This window comes from Medicago sativa, chromosome 1, assembly GCF_051527215.1.
Source record: "Medicago sativa cultivar Bolivia chromosome 1, Bolivia_mono, whole genome shotgun sequence".
In the NCBI taxonomy this organism is placed as follows: domain Eukaryota; kingdom Viridiplantae; phylum Streptophyta; class Magnoliopsida; order Fabales; family Fabaceae; genus Medicago; species Medicago sativa.
In genome coordinates, this window is record NC_140749.1 from 29,984,548 (window position 1) to 29,993,836 (window position 9,289).

Consider the following 9,289-nt stretch of genomic DNA (forward strand, 5'->3'; position numbering starts at 1 on the left):
TATCATGTGTATAACAATTATTTTATAATATATATCAGTGATGACATGTCACATGTTTAATAATTATTTTAAAATTTATATCAGCGACGACTTGTCTCTTATGTTATAATTTTTTTAAATTTTTTATCGATAACAACATGTTCCGTGCATAATACTAATTTTTAAATTTTTAAGATAAACAACTTTTTCTTTCAAAAAAAAAGTGACCAAGTTTATTGTGCATAATAATTATTTTAAAATTTGTAATAGTAGTGACTTTGTCCCGTGTATAATAATTTTTTTAAACATTTAGCAGTGGCAAATTGCCCTATGTATAGTATTTAGTTTGAAATTTGTATCATTGACAACTTGTCTCGTGTATAATAATAATTTTAAAAATTACGTCATTGATGACTTGTCTCGTGTATGATAATTATTTTAATTTTTTTCAAAGATAAATGTCATGTGTATAATTATGTTTTTTAAATTTTACGTAGTGAAATATATTCAGGGCCGTCTTAACAAATTCATAGGCCCAGTTTTAGTTTTATAAGGGATGCAAAAAAAAATAAAAATTATGGGCCCCAAAAAAAATAAATAAGTCATTTTAAAAAAAAAATTATACTTTGGTGGGACTTGAACACATGACCTTGCACTTAACAAAAGCTACCCACGCCACTGGAGCACACTGATCTAAATGATTTTATTTGCTCTTAATATATATATATATATAACCATTTTTCAGTGTCATAAATATTAAAAAAAAAATATTTTGGGCCCCAAAAAATTGGAGGCCCGGTGCCGTAGCCCAGCCTCGACGGGCTATGGGCCGGCCCTGAATATATTAATGACAATTTATCCCGTTTATTTGAGTTAATTCAGAAAATATATTAGGGAAAAATTGTATACTATTTTACTTGTTCTTTACTTATTTGTATAAATAGTGGTCAATGACTTTTAAATTGTGGCAGTACGTAATCTTGAATTTAGCGGTCTATGATATAATATTAGAAGAGATTAATGGTGGTTGTTACGGTCCAAAATAATTGTACACACCCAATCAATTAAAGCATTTAAATTCTAACATAAACTAAATTGATATAATAATTTTAAATGTTTTAATTAGCTGTGTGTGTAAAGTTGTTTTTGACTCTCAATCATATATCATTAAACGCATAATATAATTAATATATCTTAAAAATAATTTTTTTTTCTAATTATATATCTCCCTCGCTATTCTACACGTTCAACTCACACACTTTCTAAAAAAAAAAATCACACAATTTTTTTTAGGGTTAATTATGTTTTTGGTCCCTACAAAATTGCAACCTTGTAAGTTTAGTCCTTACTTAATTTTAATAGCATTTTTAATCCCTACAAAAAATTTCTGCACTCAATATTAGTCCTTACTCAATCCAAATTTGTTTAATTTATGCTTAAACTCTTAAGTTTTTCAACAATTTTTTACAGGCGTGTTAAGAGCGTTATTAAAAGGTCATCCGAAAAAAATATCGCAAAAATTTGATTTATACGTCCATATTTTTGTTATTTATATCTTAAACTTTTGTCGTTTTAAAAAATTCATATTTAATTTATTTCATGTTAAAAAATTATAGATTTTAGTAAATGAACCGTTCATAGTGTTCTAAACTTGTATAAAAAGAATCGTTAAAAAATTTAAGAGTTTAAGGATAATTAAACAAAATTTATTTTAGCAGGGACTAAAATTATAAGTAAATTTTTTTTTTGTAGGGATTAAAAATGCTATTAAAATTAAGTAAGGACTAAACTTACAAGGTTGCAATTTTGTAGGGACCAAAAACATAATTAACCCTTTTTTTTTATGCACAAAAACAACACAAAAAAAAACCATATTAAAAAACAAATATCTTACAATTTTATTTGTTTTTAATTATTCTCCTATCTCTTTCTCACGGTCTCTCCCTTTATTTTGATTTTTTATTTTATTTTTTAACTGCACCTATTTGACAGCAAAACAAACACAATCTTCATTATTTATTTTTTTCTCTCTCTTCACTTATAGAGAAAGGGAATCATAGATCTCATCTTCTCTCTCAACCAACCCTAGCCGCTTCCACCCGTCTTTGTGGCCGCTTCCACCAACCTAAATGGTCAAACCAGATTTATTTCTTCCTTTTTCTTTCCATCAGTTATTTTCTTTCCACCTTTTGTGTTTCAAAATGTTGAAACTATCGCCGGAGCTCCATCCAAAATTCTCCATTTCTGATTGATTGAGAGCTCATCCATGATTTTAACACCAGGTCTCTATTAGGTCTATTATTTTCACGATACGGCCTCTAACCACACGAGATCTTGTTCTTCTCCATTTAGAGATGTATGAAGATATGCTTCTGCTTTTTTTTTTTTTTTTTTTCAGAATATGTAATTTCTTTTTTTAATTAGGCCTGGTATTTTGTAAAAACAAATACTACTATTAGATCTGGAGCAATTTAACTTTTATTTGTTCTAGATGTATTATGTGTATTGATTTTGGTTTATACAAATGGTTCTCTTTTGGAAAATATAATTTCACAAGTAAATTTAAGTTATTCACTATGTTTGTATTTATTTTCTTGTAACTCGTTTTTTTTTTCTCTACAATTTCTTTGCAGAATATTTTTGTTTCTTTTTAGCAATTTTATGTTTTAATGTAGAAAAATGGAAGCATATGTTGTTGCTGCTAAATAAAATTAGTTGACTCGACTTACATTATCCAACTAATTTTTTTCTTCTTATTTTCCATTTACTATTTTTTTTCACATAAAAAAAAAGTATGATTGTTAGAGATTTACAATACCAGATTCGTAAAAGTGTCATGTTCTTTTTTTATTTATAAATCTTTGTTCTCTCTTCTAGTAGAATGAAAAAAAATAAATTAATATCATACAATAAGTTCTTTAATGGTGATATTCCATTTAAAAAACTCTAGTTGCTTTTCTTACCCATACTATCACAAAAACACACACAGTTTGTTCTTTTCATAGTGATATGCGTCTTTTTTTCTTCTTTATTTGTTCTGTTTAAAAAACAAAGGAAAAACCAAGGAAAAACTTTGCAAGAACACAAGTATTTGTGCATAATGCAAATCTTCATTGTAGATATGAAATAATATATTTATTATAGTTTGGATTTGAATGTTTGATATATTGTGCAGTAGAATTTGTGATGTTCATGTACCTAGACAAAAGAAGAAAGTAAACTCAGTTGAAGATTATGTTATGAAGAACATGAAAAGGGAAGAGGAAAATTTTGCAAAGAAAAAAATATAGATGTTATTGTTGTCTTACTCATCTTCTTTCTTTATTAGTATTCTTCATCTAGAAAGAAACATATCCTGCCCATAAAAAAATAAAATGAAGATTAGAAAAATGGATGAGATGAAGAAAGACATGTGAGAAAAAATGTGAGAAAGAGAAAACCAGATAGAATGATATTGTGAGATTATTGTATCTTATATAAAAGAGTTTTGAAATTTGAAATTTGAAATTTAAATTTAAGAGTTTGCCCCCCAAAAATATTGGGAAAGTAAATGTTGAAAACAGTGAAAATAATGATATTTTTTATTGATGTGGTGTGTCATTCAGTTCAAAAGCAACAATGTGCATTTCTTTGTTAATAACAGGCGGTTCCCATTCAATTGGAAGTCTTGTTTATAAGAGCAAACAAAGCAAAAATGACTTTATTATTAGTTAGATGACATCATTGTAGTTAAGTGATATCATTTAGTTAGTAAAAGTAAATTTTAGACATGTTTTACCCTTAATATTGTGACGTGGCAGAAGCAAAGGTTAGGGTAAAAATTGATTTTCCACAGCATCTTCTTTTCTTATATTAAGAGGGATGCTAGCAACACACACTTTTCATACACTCCAAATTTATATGGGATCAACATGATTTGGTGGGTCCCAAATTTTAACCAATCAACGAGAGTGTTAGAAAATGTGTGTTAGAATGTGTGTTGTTAGCATTCCTCATGCTATCATTGGCCTTCCGAATTCTTTGTCAACAAAGGTGTATACATGTCGAAGTTTGTTATTGCATCTTCACGAAAACAAGGAAATGGTAGCACTCATAGTCATAAAGTGGTGTTTTCTCTTCATTATTCTTCTCTTTCTGGAAAGTAGAACTCAGAGAGAGTGTACCTAACAGTTAGAAAAAAATTAGAAAAGGAAGAAACATGTTGTCTTGATAGAGAGATATGAAATGAAAGAGATTGGTTTATATATAAGGGACACATTTTTACCCGTGCGTCTTGTTTATGCAACCCAAATGCGTGTTTTGGCCGGTGATTACCCTTTTCTTGACTTACCCTTTGTCCCCATTTTCAGTAAGACACAAAACTCTTCTTTTTCTCTTATTCATTCTAGAACTTTGTATTATTGCTTTATTTTTAGGTTTCACCTACGAAGTACAGACTCAGACACGAATACCAAACACAAGATTGCACGTCGACATCGATAATAATTTAAAAAAATGATATAGTTCAATATAATCATATATATCGGTGTAGTATCATTGTCGGATAAAATAAGTATCCGATATTGAAACACGTCTAATCCTAAAAGTTTCACATGCAATCCTATGTGATGAGACTATATTTGAGAATTATAAGCATGGTTACCTCTTTTGATAATGAATATATTATTTTATTGGATAAACAACTCGGATTAATGTTGTAGTGCTTGCTCTGCAATCGTAAATCTCTACAACATTATGCCGGTGGATTTTTTATGCAGCTTTTGGCCGGTCATTTCCGACAAAAGTAGTGTCAAATAGTCCATCTTTTCTTGAGATAAATTAATCAATAAAAATTGATTTATTTGGTTCATAATAATACATCAACTTTAATTGATTCATATGTTACTGATAAAAAAGGCGATATAGTATATGATATTGATAATGGTTCAATGATTAAAATGTGATTAATTTAATTAAAATTGTAGTTAATTAAACTAAATAATTAAACATAATTCAACATGATCTAGTTTAACCATATATTTAGTTGAATTAACTATATTTTGCACGTGATTGATCGAGTATCGCACATGTAAGGAAAAATGGATGGCCATGAAACATGTTTTGATATGATATATCTCACAATTTCACATATGATAAAAAAATTGTATAAATAAAAGAGAGAATATAATTTTTATAATATAATCTTTATCATATAATAGATAGATAAGTATATAAATGACACTCGTTAACTATAAATCAAAAGTATGAAGATGAGAGAGAACTTAAAGAGAGAAACTCTAGGGAGCACACAAGACAAAACGGTTTTCGATGGGGGAATGGGTCCACGGGGACTAAACAGGTTTCACTGGCGAAACAACAGTGACCTGGTTACTTCTAGCTTAGACAAAATCACCACTCTCTTCAGTGACCTGGTTACTTCTAGCTTAGACAAAATCACCACTCTCTTTTTTTTTTACAAAATTTTTGGATCATGCAAACATTTCTGACCTTTAGAAGTTGTTCGCACGTTTTGGACGAGTGGGAGAAGTCTTTGTTTCGAGAAAACTGAAAAAATGGGGCCGTCGATTCTGGTTTGTAAAATTTAAAGAAGTCAGGGATGAATAAGATTCTGGAAAAACGCTTGAAAAGGTCAGTTTAGGAAAAGACGAAGCTAAAAGTAAACCAGGCTCCCTTTGGTAGAGATGAAGGAAAAAGAAAAGAACAGAAGAATGAGGAAAGGAATGTGGATTATGGGTGTACAATGGTGGGGGAAAATTCCTTTAAAGAGGCGGGTGACTAATGAGATAGAAGGAAGGGAAGAAGATCTGATGACCAGGTCATGTTTGAAGTTTCATTCGAGATCAGTGATGTTAGAGGAGCTACAAGATTACTTCGTGGGGGTGTTATCTTTTAACATATAAGGTAGAACTATCTAAAACTATTTGGTTTTGGAAGAATTAATAATTATGAGAGCAATATAAATGGGGAGGATATGGTATTGTTGAAACCCTTGGTACCAGAAGATATCGAGAGAGCACAATTGGCACACAAGCAATGGTGGGATACTACTTTCTCTCAAGTTCGATGATGGTCTCCTCAAATGGAGTCAACATGAAGAAGGGTTTGGCTAAATGTGTATGTGATCCCACTTCATTTAGAGGATGAAGGTTTTTTAAATTTCCAGGGTCTAAGTTTGGTACTTTCCTTGATTTTGATGAAGCTATGATATAACTGAGAAGATTGGATATGGCACGGATACATTTTAGTATAGGAAGAATGGGGCTGATTGACAGATTTCTAAGGATAAAAGTGGTGGGTGAAGTGTTTAATTTGTGGGTGGTGGAGGAAGGGAGGAGTTTGGAGGTTAATAGGGTGGAGGTTCATAACGAAGGTGAGTTTGACGGTGGTGGCGCCGCCTATGTTGATGGTGGTGTGGAGGGGGATGAGGAAATAATGGTTTCAGGTGAGAGTGATGGAACCCTAGTCTCTTATGATTTCGTACAACTAGGGGAACATGGAAACAATCCTATGTTTAGGACAACCAATGCTATCATGGGGAAAAAGGTAGGGATGGATATGACCTTCTTGTTTGCCGATATGACAAGAACAATGATAAGTTAGAGGGGGTGAATAACTTTTCCCTTTTTTCTAAATCTTTTTCGAAAGCGCGGTTTTCTAAAACTTCTTTTGAAATAAAATGACTATATAAAATTATGCAATATCCTCAATGATAAAAGAATAAGAAATGACACAGTAATTCAACTTAGAATGAGGTATCCACTATTGAATTGTAATTTATCAATAAATTATTAATACACATTATAATCCACAAAACCAATAACTATTTCAAACCAAACCTAATCTTAAACAAGAAATCAATATCACAAGAAACTAACAACTTTGAGATAATCAACTAGTTAATCACTAATATGAAAGGTGATTGAATTAATAGCTCAATAATATTCTTGACAATAGGGTTTTAGAAATTATTCAATCACAAACCATATAGCAATTAACCTAATTAATCAACATCATATATCAAAGTAAATTTGGAGAAATTAAAGAATAAAGAAAAAGAGAACACCAAATTTATGAAGGCTCCCATATCGTCCTCGCTAAGGGAAGATCCTCTCTTCGTAGAAGAAAACGCCTCTTCTACGAACTTCAACTAGAATGTTGAAAATGTTTACTAGAATTAATCACAAGGTTCCTTCAATATATGAATCACCCACAATCCTAAATCTTTCTACACTATGAAACCACTCAGATGCCTCTAATCTTTAAGCTCATTGAAATTGGATGAATCCCAAGGTCTTTAGATTGAGATATATAACATGCAATCCTTCGACCTTCTTACCCAAGGAATCTTTTATGCTATGACAAATTAAGATCATACATGATAGCCATATGTGCTTATTTTTGCATAAAGCCCTACAATAGATACAATTAGGGCTTATTTGTGCCTAAAGGTCCAGAAGCATTACTACGACCAGAAAAATTAAAAATAAATAAGAAATTTAAACCATAACTATATAAAGAAATTGCATTAATGAATTCGAACAAATAAACAAAGTTTCATCTTATAACCCTAATCAGAGGAAGTTTAGTTGCTCATGGCAATAGAAAACATAAACAAGAAAGAATTAGAAAACATACTCTAAAGGGAGAAAATTGAAAGAAACCATATCTTCATCCTCCTTAATGATAGACTTGCTTTTGTGTTCACACCTTGCACCGTCTGGTTTATGAATGAATAATGTTTGTGAGGGGTCTCTATATACAGACAAGTTTTGAACCAGGTTGTTGGGCTTTCTCCACGTTTTTTGTCTTGAAATATAAGTCAGAAAGGCGTTGGGCGTCTTCTGAGGTGCATGGGATAGAAGCAAAACTGCATTCAGGAAGTGCCATGCGCCTGGGGCGCATGGCGCCGAATCTTTGCCTTAAAATGTTGTTTTCTTTGTACGTTGAGTGATAATCTTCCATGCTTTCATCTTGGGACCTGGGACATTATTACCCCACACTATATTGTCTTCAAAACCCTTCTTGAACTCTTTTCTTTTTCATTCTTTTCCTTCCATAACACCATGTGATGTCTTGATATGCCAATTTACATGATATCTCACTAAATTGACTCAAAATGAAAATAATGCTAAATGTTCCATAAACCATAATCAATTCCTCTAAAATATCTCTAAAATGACCTCAAACTATACTAAAACGACTCAAAAACACAACTAAAATATCATAAAATACCTTGTCATTAGTGTTTCTAAACCTTCATTGGTTAGGGCTCACCTAATAAAATTGGGAGCAATAGTCATCGAAGAGATTTAGAGACCAGGAAATTGGGCTAACTATTTTGTACAAAGGTATTGAAATCAAGTAATCAATAGCACCAGGGGCGGACCTGGACTTCCAATATCAGTGGGGCAATATTTTTTTGTCAAATGATTAAATAATACAATATAATAAGAAGTTATATTAAAAGTGGTTGTAGCAACCAAAAAGTACAAAACAAATGCTATATTTTCCATTTGCAGGTATGCGAGAAGGATCTGTTTCTAATATTTCAAAGTCGATGACTTTGTTACTCTCACTACTACTACTAGGTTTGTCTCTAGGCTTAACCGGAAAACAATTCTTCATCCTAATTCAAAAAAACAAATCAATGTAAGAGGAATACTACTGTAAGAATACAAAAATTTCTAGGCAGTAACCTCTAAAACACTTTCCTCCCGAGATTCTACTGCGTTCTCTTTAAGAACATCTTTCATTGTTACGCTGCAAGAATTCTATAATTGTTTTGCTGCAAGAATTCTATAAGTAAATATGTTTCTCATATGAAATTTTTCAATATGTATAACCTGAAAGTAAATATATTTCTAATCATATATCTCCAATCCTAATTCATAGTTTAAAGATATAAATAAACTTCAGAATATTACTGTAACTTAGTATGCAGTAAGCAGGACAATGTAAGAGAATTCATAGAAAGTATATTGACAGCAATAAATCACCACTTTTGAGGATTACTAATTACTACACTATCAATATAAAATCAACAAACAAAACAATACATTCTAATTCAATTTCAACTTCAAACAATATAAAACCAATTTTAGTAACCAAACCCTAAAAGTTAAAATCAATTTCAATTTCAATTTCTGTACTTTTATCACTATTACTCTCACTATCTTAATTCAATTTCGATTTCAATATCAAGATTCAATTACTCTCACTAATACTATCAATTTCAGTATAGTAATTCCAAATCTGATCTGAAAGAGAAGAAGAGAGGAGATGGGCATCGATTGGCCGACTGAGAGAGGAG

General features: G+C 30.9%; 2 long non-coding RNA genes across 2 annotated transcripts; one reads left to right on the plus strand and one right to left on the minus strand.

Annotated features, from left to right (window-relative positions):
- The first annotated feature begins 1,475 nt into the window (after window positions 1-1,475).
- LOC146954149 (uncharacterized) lies at window positions 1,476-3,354 on the plus strand. The gene is made up of 2 exons (XR_015011901.1): window positions 1,476-2,335; window positions 3,155-3,354. It is a non-coding gene; the product is annotated as an uncharacterized LOC146954149 (long non-coding RNA).
- On the minus strand, window positions 2,857-3,498 carry LOC146954150 (uncharacterized). The gene is made up of 2 exons (XR_015011902.1): window positions 3,288-3,498; window positions 2,857-3,177 (listed from the first exon to the last, which is right to left on the minus strand). It is a non-coding gene; the product is annotated as an uncharacterized LOC146954150 (long non-coding RNA).
- Window positions 3,499-9,289: the final 5,791 nt, after the last annotated feature.